Source organism: Anas platyrhynchos, chromosome 1 (genome assembly GCF_047663525.1).
Source record: "Anas platyrhynchos isolate ZD024472 breed Pekin duck chromosome 1, IASCAAS_PekinDuck_T2T, whole genome shotgun sequence".
In the NCBI taxonomy this organism is placed as follows: Eukaryota; Metazoa; Chordata; class Aves; order Anseriformes; family Anatidae; genus Anas; species Anas platyrhynchos.
In genome coordinates, this window is record NC_092587.1 from 153,769,257 (window position 1) to 153,789,869 (window position 20,613).

The following is a 20,613-nucleotide window of genomic DNA, read 5'->3' on the forward strand; positions in this document are numbered from 1 at the left end:
TCATAAAATAGCAAGAGAGAGAGAGAAAAGGAAGAATTTAGGACAGGCATTGGAGATCAGAGTAATACAGCCTCACCCTTGGTAAAAATAAAAAATATTTTCCTTCTTACAGAAATCCACAACTGGGGACCACAAATGGCACCCAATTATAGGGCTTCCCCTTATCCACAGAATTTTTTTCTGCATTAGACATTCCTACATACCTCTATCTACCACCTGTATGTCCCTAGGATTTTTTTATTACATGGCCAAGTAGGATGGGCATGCAATAATTACAGCAATTAATTAGCCTTATCAGGAATTATCTGGATTTACTGTCAAGCCAGAGAGGTATTTCCTTCTTAGTTTCACCTTAAAATACACTGAACTAAAAATGCTTTTTCTTCTACACTACTGGTGTTCTTGTTAGCAAGAACTTGCTATAGTGTGTTTAATGTTTTAGCAGAGATTTCCCAAATGAGCCATTTGTGAATCGTGGGTCGTTGTCTTTCAGCAGCTCCACTCAAACACTAGGTTATAGAGAGGTTTGACATTCTGACTTGATTTGTTTGTGTAACAGATGGGATTTTTTTTTAATGGGGAAGTAAGCTTCTTGAGTAATCTCTATTTATTTTCAATAATGCTATAGTAGCCTTGAACTTAGGAGGTGTTTCTGAGGTTCTTTTCTGTTTGGTTTCCAGCATTTGATGCTGATTTCACTTTTTTTTTTTTTTTTCCTTCTTTTTTTATGACAGCAGTCACGCCTGGCTAGATAAGATATCTCAAGCCCTTCCTGATATTCAGATGGGCAATAAGCAATAAGGATAGTGTTCAGCATTTCTGTGGGCATGTTCTGTAGCGCTGCAATGCAGTATTTTTCACTTAAGAGTCCCGTCACCGTCAGTGACCTTAGCTCTACTGCCTCAATATGTTTGTAAGCTTGGGGGTACCCAGGGATTTGATTGTAGTTCTGTATAATCTCATGCCCATCATGCATGAATTGGGGGTAATGTTTACTCATCACTACAGCTTGCCAGATTTTGTATTAAAAGGATGAAGTTGCTAACTTATGTAAATTTGCTATAGTCCTTCACTGCCCAGAGTCTTCCTTCAGAAGGGGCAGCTGTTGGTTTGCACAATTATTTCTGCACTGTGCATCCATTGATTTGGGTTTCATTTGAACGATTTCTGCTCATGACCAACTCACAAAACAGTTCACTCCCAAAACCAGTTGCCAATGATTCTTCCTCCATTACGACTCTGAATCCTGATGGGTTTTATTATTATTTTTGAAGTATTGAAGGATGAACACCATAAGAGGTATGTCAGTGAGCGATTTAGTTTAACATGTTAATATCAACATATTTTATGTATTTTAATGTAGGTGTAAAGCAACTGTAAATGCCATTTCTTCAGCTCCCAACCCCTTTTTCTGACACCCATTTCAGTAAAAATCTCTACATTTTGATAGTAAGGGTTGACCTTGTCTTGTGTACTAGCAGGCTTATGGATTTCTCTTAGACTTTCTTTTGTTGTTTCTTAAACTAAGACAATACCACTAAATAATTATTAGCTATCCCTGTTTGCTCAGAGCACTGGTGACGTTAAAATGAGCTTGCGTCCGGGAAACAAGCTTCAGATGGGAAATCCCAGAGAAATGCAAAATATTCCTCACCTTTGTAGGCTGGGACAGAAGGAGGGCACGCTGTGTAACCTCCCCATTTGGCTGGACCATGGCTAGAAACATGACGCTTGTTTTGCACCTGAGTGTGCAGACACCTTCACAGAAATGTTTTTGTGTGATGACTGCTGTGTATATGCTTAAGGGGTAGGGTTACATCTTCCAGCTGAAAACAACTCTTTGCGAATACATAAATCACAGAACTGCCGTGTTTGATGATTGTATCATCTCCAGTTGTAGTGATACAATCTACACAGCGTATACATCTCCGAAATGAGTCATTATTTTGAATGACGACCCATGCTTGTTCGTTTTTTTTTTGTGTGTGAGCAGTTACGAGGAAGGCTTGACAGTAAGGGCTTACTTCAAGCTTTTCAACCCCTCCTCAAGATCTGCTGGTCTGCGGAGTTTAAAGAGCACTGGCAAAGGCCAAGCGAAGTGGTAACAGGGATTGATATTACATAAATAAATAAATAAATTGATATTACATAAATAAATGCAGCTATGGATCTGTGTGATAGAAGGCTTAAGTAACGCTGCGGTCTAACCACAGTGACGCTTCTCTTCCTCTGCCAGACGATTTCATCAAAACTTCCCTCGCACCTCTGCAAGGCACCCTTGATCTCGGTCACTTATTGCGGCAATGATAACAGTCCCACAAATGAAGTAATCAGAACTTTCCATAAGTTCAATTAAACTCACAAAGAATATGATGTAATACGATAATTGGCGTTTGGCAATAAGGACAGTAAGGGTAATCCTCTCCCAGGCTGCCACTGCAGAGCATTACCTGGCCAACACAAGAGGTGGGATTCTCTCAAACTTGTCTACACATTAGGTAGATGTCCAGGCCCCACACAGGTGAGTGAAGCTCCAGGCAATATAGTCCAAGGAGGCTGGAGAGCTACTTGGATGAATAACTAACTATAAGGTGAGCTGGATGAGCTGTGTGCATGAAGTGCCTGCTCCTTTTTACAGACTGTAAAGGGAACCAGGACCGACTAATTCATACATAGCCATCTATATTATAAATGTCACGGGGTGGGAGTTATTACTGTGTTGAATTTCGAATCCCATATTTACAAATGCGGATAGAAAGAGCCTGAAAAGCTTTTGATATGCATAAAGATTGGCTGGCCAGCAAATGTATGTCTTTTGTATTGGTCAATACGATTTTTGCGCCCTCTTCTGGAGAAAATGCTTGGCAAATTGATATAGTTTAAAAAAAAAAAAAAAAAAAGAGAGAGGAGAAAAAGGAAAAAAAAAAAAAAAAAAGACCTCTATACAATGAAGTCCTCTTTTCATTTTCCTACGGCACATTGAACAACTTGTTAGAAATTGACTGCTCCTTGACTTCAGATCACTTACAAGTCCTGGAACAGATGGCTACTGAATTGTGAATTTATCTGCTGATGAGGTTAATAATCGAACTGTGATCTCTCTCAAGTATGACTTTGAAGTGAATCTGCTGAAGCACAGTGAAGGCAAAGATAAATATATATAAAATAGTCCATTGGTATCTGTTCACCTGGAAAATTTGGAGAAAAAAATGACCTGACAAATCAGGATGTGATCTCCGCTATGGCAGTTTTGCAGCAGCATCACTCAATTAGTATCACTGGGATTAAGATTTATGCAGCTCTGAGTGCATGATCAGATCCTATATGCAGCCACAGAAAAGCAAACGGAAGCTATTATTTAATTTGTAAGAAGAAATGTCACTTTTCAGGGCTACATCACAAAACTCATCTCCCTGAACAAGCTGAAATGTGGCAGATGGATAATGCAAGCAAAAGAAATGGTTGGATCTTGGGAGAACGGTAATTTCAGCTATCAGTCAGAGAGGCTATCATAAGAGAGGATGGTGAAAAAAAAAAAAAAGAGAAAGCAGAAGAAATATTTATGTAACCCCAGAAGACAAGGAAGTGTGTGGCACATTGGAATATGCTGGAGATAGGCAGAGGAAACACAGGCATGAAAAGCAGGAGCAAACCCTGAGGAAGACCCTCTCAGCACTTACATCTTGGCACAGTGCTAGGGGGATGCAGCAAAATGAGACGTGTGGTCATTTTGTAAGCAAGACTTACTCTGCATGTGATATGGCTTTGTACATGGAGGGATCCTTGAGGAGTCCCTAACACATGAGCCGTGGTGTCCCTTATGAGCAGCATGTCTGAGCTGCCTACTCATTTCACATGGGATTGGCCTCTCCTAACTTAGCTGTCTGAGGTTTAAGAAACTAGCCTAAGGCACTGGCTCTAAGCAGCCCATCTAGTCACTAGAGAAGGACAGATACTTCCAAAAGATGGTCTATCCCATCAGGCTCATATGGATTGCCTTCTGGAGATGTATCTGTCTTCACTTCTTGCAGGAGCAGTCGCCTCAGACACACCTTTCGGACTGCTAAAATGAGTGGGGCCAGTCCCACCTCCTCAGCAGTACCTAACTGCAGAGGTGGGGCTGTTGAAATCAGGGACTGTCTGTGCTCCTCTGGAAGAGCAACTTTCCAGGCCAGCGATAAACTGGACATGGCTCCAGTCTGTGTCGTCTCCTGCCTGTGGACAGTCACACTTTGGAAGGATTTCTCTCCTCTTAGACGATATCTGCTGAAGCTGTAGTTGGATGAGCCTGGTTTTTGAGTGTTAAAACTAGATACAACCAAAAAAAATCCACTGTCAGGATAAGAAGTGGGTTGGCTTTTATGCACGTGGAAGGGCATGGCCTCAAATTATGGCAGAAACTAGGTATCACACTGCACTTGAACGCAGTGAAAATGTCACGTTGGGAAAGGGGAAGGAATTAACCTTTGTTCATTGTCTTCCCAGGAGCTGCTGGCATTTATCTAATTCGCTGGCCCTGTGTGCCCGAGCACGCAGCTCGTGAAGCATCCTCCTTTACCCAGGCAGGCAGCAGGTGGGAGCAGTGGGCAACAGGGCCATCCTCACAGAAGAAACCCCTCAGATGCGCCAGCCAGGGCGAAGAGCAGCGATACGACGTTAGCTCCCCATCTGCTCCTTCGGGAAAAGGTTGTGTCCGACCGGTCCCTTGGGAAATCCAACATTTGCATTTATGGCGTTATTTATGATAGGGTGAAATTTCACACTGTGTTGCAAGTCATGTGGAATGTGTTTACCTTGGCATTTCCTCTTACTGCCTTCAGCTGAATTGCTGCCGTCTGCTCAGATAGCTGCTGGTGCAGATCTTGTTCAGCCAGTCACCTGCTGCCTTTGGGAGGAAAACCTGACAGGTGCTGCTGCTCGGGGCTCTGCCTTCTCCTGGTGCTCCACAAGTGGAGAGGAAGGGAGGTGGAGGAGGCTTTTTCCACTCAGTGCTTGTGGAATTGGGGCTGATTTGCAGATTCCCTTACAGTGCCAAACCTACTGGGAGTAGGTTTGGACCCGTTCTTGCCATTTGTTAACACTGCTCCGTGTTTTGGTGCGGAGTGGGAGGAGTTTGTCAGAGGTTTCGAGACAAATCTGTCCTGTGCAAAGTAAGGAAATGTCTGCCTAGTTTTTCTGTTCTTTGGCATTCAGTGGGATGGCAGGGAAGCTCCAGTGTGAATAGTTTTGTCTTAAAAATACTGCTTTCCCCAAATAAGATCTACTGCTGCAAATGCTGCCGTGTGAGTGGGCCTTTTTACCAAGTCTTTGTTGTCACTTTTGTTTTCCTTGTGTATTTATTTTTCACATTTCACAGCCCTTGGCCAAGATCACTCATTTCCTCTGAAGTGACTTGTTCAACTTTTCCTCATCTACTTTTCCTTTTCATTTCTTTTTGTTTCCTTATTTATTTATTTATTTATTTATTTGTCTTTCACATGCCTCAGCTGTCTGCGTGTTGCATTGAAGAGTTTTGGATGTTACGGGGAAAATTTTATTTCCTTTATAACAGCGCACCTTGTATTTCAAGGAGAACGATCTGCTACTCTTGAGGATTTGTCTGTCTCAGCTGCATTATAATTGTAAAATGATTGCGAGAGTTTCCTGGACGTGGTGATTCATTCACATTTTGATGAGAGAGAGGAGCACAGGAACAAGCGTGCTGTTAACATCATGAAATGGCCATCTGCCCACCTCTCGTAAGGTCCCATAAAGCTGTCCCTCAGCACCACTTCTGAAGCGAGTTGCCTTCAAAGCACCAATTAATAGCACGTTGCTTCCTGGGAAGGAAATGCGGCTTCGTTCTTGCACAGCCAAGAACCACCTGGGAGACGTTCTGCTGCTTTTGACTTCCCATTATGAAAAACTGAGCCAACACGGTATTGATTTGCTACACCTGCTTATTTTTCTCAGACAACTTATTTCTCTGATGGTAAATTTTAAATGCTGGTTTTATTATTTGGAATTGGTAAATAAGTTTATCAGCCGCCTCACCTCCTAAGCATCAGTATCACTACATTTCAGCACCATTAAAAATAAATCTGTATGTCGATGTTCCTGCTTTCTACTCAAGGGAACAAGGCAAAGCTGCAGAGCAATGCATGTGCTCAAAGCCTGGTGTTCACATTTGGGACAGTACTACAGATTTATTTCCCTCACCTTGAGGACTACACCGAGGCACTTCTGTTAGGAATGTTTCAACTTTGATTGAAGCCCTACCTTTTTCCCAGGTGATGGAGGGGACTCCCACCAGTGGGTGGATGGATAATGTGTGCACCCCTGTGGTACCTAGAGGGTGTGGCTGAAGGGGAAGGCTTGGTGGCCTCAACATCCTAGTGCTTCGGCAGTTCTTGGCTGAAGCACTTGGGATGCTTCAGGTGGCTGAGCTAGTGCCAACTGTTCCTGAGATAATCAAAGTGGGCCTCTCTGAACTTTCTCCTCAAATCTGCTGGATTTTTTTTTACTTTTTTTCCTTGAGTACATGGCACTCTGCTCCCTGGAAACCTTTAACAAAATTAGGCTTTGCACCTCCTTTGCACTCCACGCTTCTGAGATGCAAAGTATCTGGGAACATAACATACAGATTTTACAGCCAGTGCTTTCAGACTATGGAGATAAATTCTTTGTACAAGAAGCTACAGAAAGCACAGTTACCAAATAATCATTAAAGACAGGGCTCTGTAACCATCTGTCAGTGCCACAAATAGGTACCTATTATATATATAGTGCCCTTTCCAGAGGTGGCCATCCGAGCTGCAGGGTGAAGACTTGCAGTGTTAAGATGTGTTTCATCTAGCCCAAACTGTGCAGACTAAAATTTCAGAGGGTAGTTTCTGCTGATTGTCTGGGCTCTGTCTCTATGCAAAAGAGAAACAATAGATGGGGAGGACATCATATCCAAAAATATTTGCTTGAGAGAGGTGGGGTGCATTCCCTCTTTCTTTCTGTAGGCAGGAAGAAGAGTGGAAACATTATTTAATTCTCATTGTCCTCTTTGCCTCCATTTTTAGGACATTTGTGGACTTTCATCTCCTGTAGTGACAACCTGATACCTCCAATCATACAGTACATGAAAGAAGGTAGCCTTTTTTCTTCATGCTTGCAGAGTAGTGATCTACCTGCCCGGGGAGAGATAGCGTTAGTTATTTGCACTTCCTGCCCACAGAGTGGGAGAACTCTCCGAAGAGCTGATCCTTCGTGACTTTGAGGTCTGTCATGTCATCTTTGAGCTTTTCCTGCCAGCAAATCACGCTCTGCACAGTGCTTTCTAATGAACCTAGTTAGTAACCTGTTTAACTCCTTATTCTACTGGACTGAAGTACTGCTGTAGGCAGATTTGGGTCTACAAGTGATCAAATTTTACCAGTTTTACACAACTTCTTTGTTCTTTGTATGAACAACTTCTCCCTAGGAGATTTATCTTACATGCGTTCCTGTTTTAACACAACTTAATGTCCCCCTTAACCCATCAACAGAACATAATGTTTTTTTTTGTAAATAATACCCAACTGTGCGCAGGATATCTCATTTTACTTCATATTGTTCTCTGTTCTCAGAGAAGTCTCTCAGAGGTTTGGACTCTGCAGATACTCTGGACACAGTTCTTGCAGAACTGGTTATGTCTTTTGTTCTGTAGCTGTTCCAAAACACCTTCGGCAACATGTGCTCTTTCACCTATTTTAACAATTTCTTATTTATTAGGTACGAATGCTCAGTTGCTTGTACGAATTACAGCCTGCACTGACATAGCTAAAGGCACTCCTGCCAAAATTGCAGGAAGGCTTATATCCTCCTGCTAACTTTTGCTAAAGCGAGTTGTCCATGACATCATTGTATGTCATTTGGTTTGGTTTGGCTTGGCTTGGATCTCTTCCAGGCCCAAAATGATGGCCCTAAAGCAAAATTATGAATTTTTGATTTTTTTTTTCTCAGTGTTTTCATGTTATGAAAATGAATTTAATTTATTTATTTATTTATTTATTTATTTATTTTTATAGGTACAACTCATGGACATATGTGGGAGAAGGTGTCACCTATTGGTAATGATCCATGGAGTCTGCTGTGCTCAGAATTATAGCCTGGTTTATGGTCTCGTCAAATCAGAGAATCACAGAATGGTTGAGGTAAGAAGGGACTCTGGAGGTCATCTGGTCTAACCCTCCTGCTCAAGCAGTGACACCTACAGTTATCTCCAGCAGAGATCCTGGAAGTGCACTGAATGACAGTGAGGACAATGAAGGGCCTGATGAAGAGCCAACAGCTGTGTGAGCAATTCTATTTCTACCCAGGGCACCTGGAGGCTTCAGGAGCCCAAACAGCTGCCTGCTGCTTTGAGTCACTAGGAGCAAGCTAACACACTAAGAAGGAGCCCTGCTGTTGCTTCATTACTGTCTGATTAGAGCAATTACATTGGACAAAACAACTAAGGAGCATTTTAGAGATCTAAACATATGTGGATAGTGCCATATTAAATGCCCTAAGGCATCCTCCAGTGCCCTGACTGCAGTTGGAGAGTGAGGAAAGTCTCAGATATTTTAAGGACTTTTAAAATTGCCTATGCTTAAACACCTCATTTGATCTCTTTTCTCAAAGTTAAATGAGCCCTGCTCTCAGCTCTGATTTACCTCAGGAATTTAATTGCTCTCCACTCCCCATACAGAGAGAACTGGAGAGAGATACTCAGTTTACCTAAAATCTGATCCCCCACACTGGAGATGTCTATGCAGTGCTGAAGTTGAGCGTAAATGCTGGTTGATGACATTTATTACTCAGATTACAAGTATACTTAGTGATTATCCTATTTTTCACAGTCTACCCAAATAGAAAACCGGCAAACCTTAATCTCCTCCATTATTTTTTTTTTTGGTGTTTTGTTTTGTGTTTGTTTGTATTTTTTTTTCCTTCTCTTAAATAAGCAGACAAAATTACCAGCTCTTCAGCATGCTTCTCCAGCTTGGGCTCATTTTTATCCACAGTGGAAGTCCACTGCCTCCATTAAAGCTCTAAATTTCATGGCACTTAAATCTGAGCCTCACTGCTCCAGGGGAGGTAGCTCTCACATTTTTAAAACCAGAATCTTGACTCCGTGCTGGAAGAGGCTGCAATCTTGTTGATTTTCAGTAGCGTGTATGTTACTTGGTGAAAGAGATGAAGTCAAAGCGTCCATCCTACATTTCTCCATCCTTCGTTATAACCAGGTTTCAAGTCCAGCTGGCTTACTTTGGTATCCCCGGAATTCGCCTTAATCAAACACGACAAGTATGAAATGTAGCACATTAGAGAGCAGTTTCACCTTCTGAGACGAGACATTGCCCAAACTTTACTACACCAGAAAGTTCCCTACCTAGGATCACGTGGAGCTGCAGTAATACTGCCGGTATAGCCGAGAGGTCAAACACCCTTCGAGCAGACGTCTGGGAGTGAGGACAGTCAGGCTCAGGTCTCTGCCCAGGACAAGCCAGTTCAGCTCTGTGGTTCACCTTACTGTACTGTAGGGTACTACTTCAAAACCAGGTATCCTTGAGACTTAATTTCAGATAAACTTATCATGAAAAATTCCACTGGTTGATAAAATTTATCACTTTACTTGAATCTTATTTCTTTTAAGCTCTCTTACAACAACAATAAACAAATAACTTCAAAAGTATTTATTCCTCTACTTTCTAGAGCTCAAACACCTTTCCAGATAAGGAATAGTTCTGGGCATTGATTTCGTATGAAAGACTTGATTTTATGGGCAATAGTATAATTCATTGAATGGCCTTTAGAGGGAAGCAGATCCAAAGAATCCATGGAGAAAGAGGAAAGGATTTTGCAAGAACAGCCTGCGAGATCTAGGGAAACAGAACCAGAGGCTGAGACACTTTGCTTGTTCTCTTGGGCCCTGCTTAGTTCTGGTTCACATTTAAACACTTTTCACATTATTCTAGCCTGAAAGCTCTCATATAGCAAAAGAAGCCGGGGATAAGTTATCTAAATTTGCTTCTGTAAGGAGACCTTGCTGCTTTGTCGCTCTTCCTTTAGCCTTCAAACACTCCCTTGACAACAGGATTTAGGATTTGGGGATGCCAGAGAACCACAGGAGCACAGAGGGCACTGTCTGGGTTAAGTACTCTGCCCTTGCTTGGTCCTCTCCACGTCTGCGTGGCATGTTGGCAGGGCACGAATGCCCCCATGGGACACTGTGCGCCTGTGTGCCACACTTCTGGCAGACCCGAGCTGTTGTTCTATGGGAGGAAAACAGATGTCCTATATATAGCCTGGAATGAAGTCATAAGTCTGAGGCAGTCTTAGAGAGAAGTTCATGCGTTTCCAGCACATGCACTTCTAGATAAAGAAGGTCCAAGCAATTAGCTCCAGCATTGGAGCTCTGACTGAAATTTCTGCAACTTCGTGGCTCAGTTTGGGCCACAGCAACTGTTCTCCCCAAGACAGATTGCTCTGGAGCATGCTCAATCCCAAGCACCAGTCTGGCATGTTTTATTTCATGGTGTAGATGAAGCCTTACAGGCTTCTGGAGAACTTGTAAAGTGGCAGAAACCTGGGAAAGGGCAAACTGTGCCAAAGAAGAAGAAAGACAAAAGCAAAAGCCAAAAGCAAATAACCCAACCCAGAAACAGCAGGGAATTATAAATTCATACACTTCGATTGCTGGATTTTTTTTGGAACATGTAGTCAAGTAAACTATTTGTAAGTACTACTTGTAAGTAAACTACTTGTAAGACAATGAAAAGTCACATAAAAGCCAGTATAGATTAGCAATGTCACACCGATCTTCTTTCCTGACTAGAAGGCCTTCTGAAAAGGAGACCATACTTAAATGTTGTGTACCTTGAGTTTTTTGCACTTAAAAACTTGAGTTTTTTGCAGCATGAAGTTTGACAAAATCACCATAAATTAGTGGCCCCAAATTCACTGAATCATCAGTGGCTTTCTGTCAGCGATGTCCTCAGATGAGGTTTGCAGGGATCTGCCCTGAACGTGCTAGCCTTCAGTGGGTCCTTAACACTGCTAGCAGATACAAACGCTGTTACTGCCTGCAGCGCTACAACACAAGCAATTGAAGCTATGTGCATGGAAAATAAAGTTTTCCCGGTTTTGTTACATGACTTGCAAGGTTATGTTCAAACTTCTGCTCTTCTGCTTCTGGCTTCTGCCTCTCTGAATGCAAATGCTGCCCCAGCCAACACATGCTACCTCGCTGCCCCTTGTCTCTGCCGCAGTTCTCAGGCTTATGAAAGAAGGTGCTAACTGTATTACAAATGAGATATCATGCTCCAGAATTACATAAAACCAGGTTAATTACATCAGTCTTGGTGTATCCCTTTTCGCCGATATTGTTGAGGGAAGCTGTAAGCAGATTAACGAGTGGTGGGTGTAAGTTTAAACTTTAATAACATGTGTTAACGTTCAGGGGTTATGTAAGAATGGTGTTTCAGAACAAAACATGTAAACAACATTTGATAACGTTTTATATGTTGTAGAAACATTACCAGGTTTGTGTACCCCTACTTGTCTTAATCAAAATTGGACTGATCATCCTAGCACGACAATTTCATTTTATTAGCAGTGAGCTTTTGAATCTCTAGAAATATGAATTAAATTCATAGGAAAAAAAAAAAAAAATACAAGAAGGCTCACATTCTCAGGCATTTCAAGGACAAAAAGGATTAGCAAAACTTCTGCTCCTGCCAAGTAAAGTCCAGTTGAAAATGCCAGCATAAAGATCAAGAGGAACGTGAGAAAGAAGAAAAACCTCTGCCTGGATAATGTGACACTTCCCTGTCCTCTTTGTCTATAGGTGAGAAAGATCTTTTCTGCATGCCCAGTAATCTGGATTTGAGTAGTCAATCCTAGCTGTGGCTATTACGGTCTTTCCATTCTTGGTGGCAAGGAAGAAAGATAGATTCTTCAGACAGTAATGAGAAAAGCATTTGGGACAACAGTCAGCATTGTCTGTCAAGCAGAATTAGCCCACTCTTTTTTTATGACTAATCTATTAAATATCTGACCACCTTCCAACCATTCAATTAAAATGACCTACAATTACTAATTCTAGGTATCACTTTTCTAGCATATACTCAAGATTTAGCCTTGGACCCTGGCTACAGCAACAACTGGCCATATAAAAGCTTCTGTTATAATCGCTGTTGGTGAACAATGGTATACGAGTTACTAGCACAGAAGCAGGACGTGAAATTAAAGAAATAGTCTATTTGTTCTTAGATATAACACAGAAGCTCAGATAAGTGGCCGACAAAAATTGTAGCTAAGATAGTTAGGACCGGGCTGGCTCCTACGCTGATGCCTGTTTCCAGTGCTTGTAGATTAATTTCCCCAGATACACAACAAAAGAAGAGCACAGTGAGATACAAGAACTGTTCCAAAGGGGAAGTTCTAAACAGTTTTTTGGTAAATAGTTTTCAAATGATGCAATTTAGAGCACATTATCAATGAAGACTGCCATCTTTATCTTTTCCTCTGTTGTATCAGTTGAAAACATCCTTGAAAATTTTGGAGAGCTTCTGGGACAGCATGGGGCATCTCTACCACTGAGACTTTTTGGCTCCCTGGTTATTATTGGGAATATCTATTATCAGAATTTCAGTCTTAATCTAATTATATTTATGCTCTCTGTGCATATTCTTCTCGGCCTTGGATGTGTTGTTCCAATAGTGTAAAAGTTAGAGACATCTTTCTCCCAGGAAATCTTTGTTGTCTTACGTCCTCCCCTCAAGAAACTCCATTAAAATCCAAACAACCCCTTAGGTTCCTATAGGATCATGCCCTCCACAGCCCCATGGACACTGTGGAGCAGGCAGGGACTGCTGAGCTCCCGGCCACCGCTGCTGTGTAGGCTGCTTCCTACCCGGCAGTCACGTTGCCGCTAACGCTTCTGGCTCCCGTCTTATTCTTGGGTGTGGTCTGACTGGATATTTTGATCCTTTTCTTCAAGACACAGAATAACTATAAACTATAAAACGTTTCAGAAGGAGAGCCAGGGTGCTGCACTTTCTAGATTAGGACAGAAATGATTCCAAACTGGGAAATACTGCGGTGACCGATGGAGAAACTCCCAGCACATTGGAGGAACAGCTTAACAAAGAGCCTACAAGCCCCACCAATCCAAAGGGCTTTTTCCTTTCACTTTTTGTAAAGCAACATGATCAAACAAGCTTGATCTTCTTCCCCCTCCTTCTTCCTCCTCCTTTGTGGCATAAACCTACCCGCTTCTTTTGAAGTTTACTCCCTAGATTATAAACTCTCGGGACACAGTCGGCCTTTCTTTTCTGTGTTTGCACAGTGCCAATTACAAGATGTACTCCTAGAAGCCAATAATAATAATTAATAATAAACATTTGTTCTGGTTTCAGTAGTTCCTGATAAGAGCAAGCCAAGCACAATGCCTGTGTTTGGTTCCTTTGTGGAGCACTGTATGAGCGAGATGTAATCCTGAAAATATGCGAATACAGCAGCTGACCATCAGCTAATTCCGAAATCTTTGTAGTTTTAGGGTAATGGTGGAAGTGGCACAGCCTTTCCAAGGCAAATACAGTATTGATCAACCTGATCATTCAAGAGAAAGAACACAATGTTATTGATGGAGGTAAAATATAGATATGAAATTCAGTAATAAACATGCTACTGTAAAAGGGAAATAACATAAGATAAACTTGACTATTGGCTGGATCGCCTATTCCCAATGAGGCTTCTACTTTTCCATGAGGAAACATGAAGTGTCTCTGCCTTGAGGATATTCCACTAAAGAATTTACGACTGAAGCTTGTTCCATAGTCATCGCTCAGTAGGATTTGATGGGTGTGCACAGAGGTGATGGCCTGTCCCTTCTGTATACACGTGCTGAATGAATGTGCTAAAGGCTGTTACTTTTAGGATTTACACTATTAAGGGACTTACTAAGTATTTTCAGTTTGGGGGAGAGGTGTCTCATGGAAATAAATGCCCAGTGATCATACCTCGCTCAGAGATCTCTCTGTACTGCCTCTTTTAGGAATCCATGCTGCAATCTGAACTGAAATGCACAAGCAGCTCTTTGCTTTAATACTCATGTGCATCAAACACAGGCTGTGGCCAGACCCAATGTGGTGAATGGTCGCTGTGCTGGCAGGAGATGTCTGCCCAGGGCTTGGTGCTTGCAGGGAAGGGGAGAGCCTGACAGCTGTCCTAACAGCACAGCTGCCTGCAGCAGCATTGCTAAGACAGCAGCCTGGAGTTACGCAATGGCAGGCGTGGTTTTTACTTAACCAAAGTCATCTTAAGCCATTCTGTCCTGCGGTGCAGCCACACTCTGTGTTATCACCCAGGCACTTGGCACAGATGTGTTGTTGGAGTTGTATCAGAGTAAGCAGTCGTATCAGAGGCAGCTCCCCAGCTCCTCACAGGGCTCTTTGCCAGAAGGACCTGATCATCAGCTGCACTTGGCACACGGGGCCCTGAAGCAGGACAGAGGTGGCCGCAGTTTCATTGAGCCATGGAATGGTTTGGGTTGGAAGGGACCTTAAAGATCACCCAGCTCCAACCCCCTGCCCTGGGCAGGGACACCTTCCCCCAGCCCAGGCTGCCCACAGCCCCATCCAGCGTGGCCTTGAGCACCTCCAGGGATGGGGCACCCACAGCTTCTCTGGGCAGCCTGTGCCAGGGCCTCACCACCCTCACAGCGAAGAATGTCCTTCCTTACAGCTGATCTAAACCTGCCCTCTCTCAGTTTAAAGCCATTACCCCTAATCCTATCACCACACCCTCTTACAAAAAGTCCCTCCCCAGCTTTCATGACCTTGCACTTGGCCTTGTTGAACCTCATGAGGTGTGCACAGGCCCACCCCTCAAGCCCATCTAGGGCCCTCTGGATGGCATCCCCACCCTGCAGCTTGTCAACTGCACCACACAGCTCGGGAGGGGAATGGCAACACTGGCGTAGGGAAGTGTGTGAGGGGAGAACGGTGAGAGCCATGCCAAAGCTGTGAGACTTGATGTGCTTAGATGCACTCTAGGTAATGAAGAATCAGCCCCTACGTCCCTTCAGGACCACATCCGCTATGCACAAGGCCAGTTAGTCTGGGTACTTATCTAACTTTAGGCACCCAAAGCGTAATATTTTGGTCTGAGATAGCAGCTATTTGACACAAATGTTAACTAGATAAGAGGAGCTTCCTCACAACATTTTAAACTTTCTCAGCCCATTTTAAAAAGTCCTTCTTTGTTCTCACAAACAGCAGCCTGGTTGCGGTGCTGCAGCTGGTGGGCTCCTGTGCCCCGCTTTTCCCTGCCAGCACTTGGGTCCTGTCTAACAGGCATCCCAAGGAGGGGGGTGGGAGCACTGGTTATGGAAGCAGCTTTTAAAAACTATACATGAAAATAGTTGTAAATAGTTATAAATAATTATATATAAACATATATGAAAATAGTTTGTATAATATCAGCTAAATAGAAGGATAATTGGGATAACTATAAAGGTATCACTAATACGTCTTTTATTATTATTTTGGGACAAGAAAAAAATAAAAGAGATCAGGCTATTTGCGTATTTTAGACCTAGTAATGTACTATACTTAGGGCAACATGTTTGGGCAGTCAAGTTGCTGGTATTATACCTCCCCTCCAATTTCTTCGTTATGAAATGTGTTTTCTGTAAATATTTCCTGATGTTTTCCTTTAAAAACTTTTGACAATGCTTTTTTAATAGGATGAAGTTCTGAGGGCTTGATTCAGCCTGAGCCTGGTATAGCTCCATCAGAATTTGTGGCGTTTCCCTGGCATCAACACTGCAGCAAAGTAGGAATGACTCAGGCTTTGAATTTCTTGGATTTTGCCACTAGGTACTTGGAACCAGCATTTCAAAAACTACTTTTAATAGCATCCGGAGATCCCCATTTACTTTCGAAGATACAATCTTCATCGTCACATACTCTGGAACAGCACACTTGCATTCATGTTAGCAGCTTAATTATGCATCAATTACATGGGAGAATTTTAAACCAGATTTGCTGATCCTTTTGTTTCACGGATTTGACTAAAACATTCTGTTTATTTTGGTATCACTTTCACAGCTGGCATGACTGATTTATCTGATGACTAATTTATTTGACTCCAGCCCGAGATATGCTGCCAACACTTCAACAAAGGGCTCCTTTGGACAGGGTTTATATTGTCTCAGTGCATTCCTATTAAATGCTTTATGAAAATGTCCATTGATTCCCCTGAGTGGCCTGCCAACTATATGGCTTTAAACAACTTCACCAGCCTTGATTAACCTTTTGGCCCACGGTAACTACTCCTCCACTGTCCTGGTATCATTCTTTCAAGAAGGATGGCGTTATTTCTGCGTGATGAAAACAAGCTGTGAGAGCCTGGGAGACAGCTTGAGTTTGAGTATGCACATGCGCGCACACAGCATGTTTTATGTAAGGCCATTCCGAAGAATAGGTGGCAGGCTTAGTTTCTGAAATAGCTGCTGTTCTCTGGCATGAGGGAGACCCAGGCTGCCAGCAAATGCCTGTCAGAGGCTTGTTTTCCATACTCATGCCCATCACCACAAGATGGCTAGAGAAGAACGTGGATTTCGCATCCTAGCTGTGTGGAAAAAGAGACAGTGACACACACTTTGCACATCAAGGATAGTTTGGGTCCTGCTCAGTTAAAGGTCTACTCAGTGAAGACCGAATACTGAGGGATGGAAAGGGGGTCCTCAATTTGAGGGGGCATTTTAAGGGCTGCACTACTGTACCCCTGCAGCAGCTCGGGGCGAAGTCTTGCTTCCTTCGAGCAGTCTGCCTGCGACAAGGGAGGGATGTGAAATGTGCAAAAGGTATTGCAGCAGGAAAGGAGGAAATTGCACTTTTGTTTGGACTGAAAGGTGTGGGCACGAATTACATCCACCGGATCTGAGGTAGGGTAGGATTCACCAGCAGGTATCTGCTGAGTCAGGGTGGGAATCAGTCGAATTCAAGTGCCTGAAGAAGCAGGAGAATATTTCCTCGACAGGGAAAAGGGAGAAATATGGGACCTACACCATTCAAGATTATTTATGAGTGAATCTTTGTTCTGTACACAAGATAGTAATCTCATGGCAAATCTCAGCTGTTATAGAGGACATTAAGCTTATTTGAAGCATTGCCTCTCCCTGCCAGCCTTGTTTGACTCTTCCGAGAGCTGGCCATTAGCTGGATGTTTTTGTTCAGATCCTAATCTACATGCTGTTTATATTTGATACAAGGAAGATACGTACAGCTTGAGTACTTCAAGCGTTTTGGCCTGTATTGCCTCCCTGTCTCCTCCAGTTCAGGCTGCTTCAGATACATTAGAAGAATATTTTTTGGCAATGAAAATAGCACAGAGAAATGACATAGGATAAATGTGAGTGTGCTGCCTTTGCTCAGGGCTGCAGATTACTCAGCAATATCTAGGCCAAGTCAAAGGAACAAGTATGTTACACAGAACTATGTGCTCTACAAGCACAGGGGAAAAAGCCTACCCTGAATTCAGACAAAAAGTAGGAAGTGTACATAAAGAAAGTGCAGGAGGATTTAATATTATTAACCAACCTTTGCAGACCAGAAGTCCACCGAAAGACCTCTGTAGACCAAGGGCTACCAACAAGTGGACCTTAGATAACTGATAAATCATCTTTTCTGAACTAAAGCTTTCCAGCTAAGCAGGCTGCAAATGGGAGTCAGAGAGGGAAGAGGAAAGGACATTGCACTTCTGGTGACTTAAACAGACCACAGGGTACAAGGTTGAACTGGTTCAGGTAACCACAGGGTAACAAAATTAAGCTAAGGGTTAGATCTAGTCTGCTTGTAGACAGATGAAAAGGGACAGTTGGTTTTAGGGTACAATGCTGAAATTGATCATCATCTTCATAGCAACTCAGGCCCACCACTTCCTGTGGCATTGCCACTGGATAAGGGGAACTGATTCTTTTCATCCTGTTTGCAGCCACTTTTTACGTATTTGAAGGTTATTTTCGTGCCTACACTCGGTTTAATCTTCTTTAGAGTAAACAATCTTAACTCTTCCAGTCTTTCTTCATAGGTCATGTTTTGTAAACCTTAGCGATTCTGGTTGCTCTTATCTGTGTTATTTCCAAGTGCTCTGCAGCGTGCTTTAAGTGTAGTACCCAAACTGGACACAGTACTGCAGCAGAGGCTCCTGCCTGGGAGCAGAAACACTCTCACATTGTAGACACAGGCAGGCTCTTGCATTTTGATTTGTTTTATTTTATTTTAATTTAATTTTGCAACAGCGTACTATCTATATGACATGCTTTGCCTGACTCCTAACTGAGATGCCCCTGGATATTGGAGTAATCCCTGTTGGTCCAGCTACACAGAACCAAGAGCTAGCCAGAAGCAGGTGGGATTGTTTTTAGTGCTGAGTTTCCATTAAGTTGTTTAGAGAGAAGAAGGTTCATAATTTGAGGTAGAGAAAGGGTTAGATTATACAAACGTTATTTGAGCAACTGCGCTGGGTCAGACATAAGGCTGAACTGATTTACGAGCCTGTCTTTGCTAGTGGCATGAAGGAGACAGTAAGACTGCAAAGATGTTGAGAGAAGAAGAAAAAAAAAGAAACAGGTCCATTTAGAAAATATTGCTATTGGTAGAACTGAGTGAAAGCAGATGTAACCCAGTGAACTTCAGACCTTAAAATAATGCTATTTCTTTCACTTACTGAGAAAAATGAGCAATGCCAGTGAGAAAATCTCTGGCTCTAAAAATCACTTCGCATGACTCATGTATAATAGAAATGAGTGTTTGGAAACAGACTTTTCCTTGTCATTCCTTCTTCTTTTAAAGCAATAACCAAGTGCTAAAAGACTTTTATTTTCTAGTTCTTCTCCCTCTTCAACATTCTTTGGGTTGAAATCTACAAGTTTTTGGAAACGATCTAATTTCTTCTGGTCAAGTGGTTAGCTTTTGCTGAGATTGCAGAGAGCTTGGCCCAATCTCTCCCATATTGACGGTGGGGGCAAAAATGTCACCAGCAGCTCAGGGCAGAGCCTTTGCACCTCACAGGCTCGCTTTTTGCTTTCCAGTAGCTTGTCTGCATGTTACCAGCTAAGAGCAGTGGGGAAGGAGGAGCGGTGATCTGAGTACATGTCCTTGCTAAGACTTCTGCCTCCAGCCTTCCTCCAGACATGATCTCTGCCCTGAGCCCAGGCCAACTCCTCTGCTGTGCTTAGACAGCTCCTCTGGCACCAGCCTGGAGGGGGTGAATGTCCTGGAAATGGTCATGCAGTGCAGGACTTCCTATCTCAGGTGTATCATCACACCCACTGAGCTGAAATCCTGCACCCACAGCGTCAGGGACCCTAAGCACACTGGGGCCCATGTTGGTGCTACTTTGGGGGTGCCTATAAAGGGCTTGCTCGTGGTGGCTAGACACCCTGCAGCAGCCGTGACTGGGGCTCTGCTCTTTCTTCAGACAAAGCTACTGACCTTTTTTGTTTCCAGTGCCTCCTAATGATCTGCTTCCATTAAGCTGATGTATTTTGGGTGGCTGTGGTCTCTTTGCTTTGTCAAGAGCTCCCTCCCTGCCCTCTGGCCCAGCAGTTCCACACTGGGCTGGCTTCCCTCGGCTGCAAGTGTTTTATCTCCTTGCAAATTGTTCCCAAGAATGAGGAGTGGGGCGAGTCTGGAGATGTACTTGCACACTCAGATCTTGCTGGTTGATTGCAAATCCTAGCAGATGGCTGAGAAAACCCGGCTGTGCCTTCATCTGCCCTGGGACTTCCCCTAAGCCTCCCCAGTAACCTCAGCAAGCACCACGCTGCACCGCAGCTAGCGAGTGACCTGAGAAAGTGATCAAACATTTGCATATTACTGCAAACATAAAAATAATAATAAAAACCTGTGGGACGTGTGATGGTGTGGTGTCTCTCTTATCAACAGGCTCCACAAAAGCTCCTTCTTTTGTTTATAAGGAACTACAGACCAGAGATGTCTGCTTCTGCAGACAGGAAGGGTGAGGGGGGGGGAAACACCCCCACTTGTTTTCTGCTTTGAGTGAAAACATTTCTCTGAACCAAAGAAGGTAGCGAAGCTGCTTGGCAAACAGGCTTGTGTTAAGTACCTTGGCTGGAAATGTTTCCGCGTGTTCCTGTGCTGCAAGGCGTGACAGCGCCCGGCTCCCTGCGTGCTGAGGGGAAGGACTCCCCACCACACGCAGCCGGCCCCCTCACAGCCCACCACGCCACAGGTTTGAGTTCACCCAGGGGTGGTAGCCTCTGTCTGTGAGGAAGGACGCTGTTTCTGACCATCTGTGTCTCCTGCTGTTTGTCTCCCTGAGCATACCGAGCACAGCCCCTCAGGGGGGTCACCAGCACCAGACAGGGTAAGAGAGCTTCACCCCTAGAAGTGAGTTAGAGGAACCACAGGCTGGGATATGGGTATGGTCTGTGGTGGTCTGGGCTTCCTCTGTGGCTTGCTATCAAGGTAAGAAAGGACAGGGGGCAATGAAAAGCCTGAGGTGCTGTCAAAAAGCATGACAGAGCTGTGGGGAGTACCTGGGCGCCACGGCAAAACTGGGCTCCAAAATCGTGAAGCCAAGGCCAAA

General features: G+C 43.5%; 1 protein-coding gene and 1 long non-coding RNA gene across 2 annotated transcripts in view; one reads left to right on the top strand and one right to left on the bottom strand.

The window, feature by feature from the left end:
- CLDN10 (claudin 10) overlaps window positions 1-20,613 on the bottom strand; it is a 51,805-nt gene that overhangs the window by 21,146 nt on the left and 10,046 nt on the right. The gene's annotated exons all lie outside the window — the stretch shown is intronic.
- Window positions 7,005-9,685, top strand: LOC119715651 (uncharacterized). Its single transcript, XR_005262925.2, has 2 exons — window positions 7,005-7,118; window positions 8,037-9,685. It is a non-coding gene; the product is annotated as an uncharacterized lncRNA (long non-coding RNA).